Source organism: Cynoglossus semilaevis, chromosome W (assembly GCF_000523025.1).
Source record: "Cynoglossus semilaevis isolate Cse_v1.0 chromosome W, Cse_v1.0, whole genome shotgun sequence".
In the NCBI taxonomy this organism is placed as follows: Eukaryota; Metazoa; Chordata; class Actinopteri; order Pleuronectiformes; family Cynoglossidae; genus Cynoglossus; species Cynoglossus semilaevis.
The window spans coordinates 5,975,395-5,977,533 of NC_024327.1; positions in this window are offsets into that span (position 1 = coordinate 5,975,395).

The window sequence follows — 2,139 nt, forward strand, 5'->3', positions numbered from 1 at the left end:
TGTTATTTCTGCAAAAGGAGGATCTACTAAATAGTGATGTAATTTTTTTTGTTGGGGTGCCCAAATTTATGCACCTGCCTACTTTTGTTTAAGTAATTATTGCACACTTTCTGTAAATCCTATAAACTTCATTTCACTTCTTAAATATCACTGTTTGTTTGCTATATGATATATTTAATTGAAATTCCTGTTCCGAACAACCAATGATACATAAAGGAAAATCTTGATGATCAGGGATGCCCAAACTTTTTCATACCACTGTAATTATTGTTGCTGTGTATGTGTAACCGGTGTAGCCTCTGCGTTGTGTTTAATGAAAGCCGTCATGCTGCTGTCACCAACGCCTTTATTGATCTGACGGAATTTATATAGAACAAAATACATTTTCTTCCTGGACACCACCCGAGCTCCTCTACCACAAAGTCCAAAGAAAGAGCGGTAACAGTGTACAACATGGAAACATACCTGACGGAATTTACATAGAACAAAATTAATTTTCCTCCTGGACACCACCCAAGCTCCTACAAAGTACACATAAAATAAATATATTGTACAGAATTAAATAAAATATTTAAAACAAGGAGCAACAGAAAAACACTAACCTCTCCCACAAAGTCCGAAGAAAGAGGGAGAGGTTGGGTGTGACTGACTTTTTATATCAAAAGTATATATGTCAAGTTTCCGCCCAGGGAGGAACAACCCACTTCCGTCAGGTAGAACAAACAAAACAATTTTGTGGAATTATAACTACATAACTATTAACCTCTGTTACATATGGTGTTGTTGATTGCAATCTCAATTATTATTTATTATTATATTTCAATTATACCATTGTTAACCATTGTTATTCAAAATGAAATGACCGTACTATGATATATATGTACATATATGTATATATAGTATGTATACTAAGTATACCACATTATCTCTATGGTATGTATATGTATATTTATGCAGAACTAGTATAATTATAAGGCTGTTACGTGAACAAGCATATACATAGTTAAAATATATGAACAGTATAAATAGTTGAATAATTTAATTAAACAGTTAGCTATATAGGCAGTTCCAGCAGAACACAGCTGCATGAGCTTCACACAGTAAATGTATCCATAATTGAACATAATGTTGTAATATTTAATTAATCTATTTCCTTTTTTACTAATTTATTTTAGGTAATTACAATAGATCGATAGATGGAGCTTTATTAATCTCTTGAGAGTTCCGTTCGAGAAATTAAGCCATCTGCATTGAAACACTGTATAATTAGATGATGATTTTAGTATTGTCATAAGGATGCAAATATACACAAACATCACCTGTGTCCCGATTCATACTACAACCTGTTTCCATTCTCTGTACTTTGGATGGTTGACCCTAGGTCAGAGAAGACTCAACCACCTTCATTATAGCAACGTCTTGAGTATTCATGATTCACTGTTAGAATCTCATCTGCAAACATTAACCTTTAGTGCATTTTCTGTATTATTTATTTTTATTAAGTGCTATTATTGTTTTAGTTTTTCCTCCTCTGCATACGCCCTTAATTAGCCATGATGGCAGGAATAGACACTTCTAAAGTAAATACCAATATTGGTCGTGGGCATGGTGTCAGATTGGGGATGGGGAGGGGCCAGCAGATTGCTTCATTGTGTTTTGGTAGGGGTAGGTCCATGTCCCCTGGTGCTCTCAAGCTGATCAGTCAGGTTTTAATCATTTATTAGCTCCCACTGCCAACTCCACACCCTTTACCCAGTCTGCCCCTGAGCCTACACAAGTCGTCCCTGTTGAGGTTCTTGGGTCTTTATTCACAGATTTGGCCAAGAAAATTGGAGACACTATTTCAGCCAACCTTAGCACTGTGCAGCAGACCAATGCAGACCAGAGCCGATGTCAGCCATTTAGTGATGCCAGTTTGTCGCAGCTCAAGGTCATTGTGCAGTCAGACGTTAAAGTGCCGCCTTACTTCAGGGGTGACCACGAGTGGGAGGATATGATGACATGTTACCTCAAGAGAGTAAAATGTGATACGCCTGCTGAAATGCACGATTTAATAATGTCAAGACTGACAGGCAGAGCCAGAGATGTGGTTAAGGTGTTCCTCCGCAGTCGCGATGGACTGAGTGCATCAGATCTGCC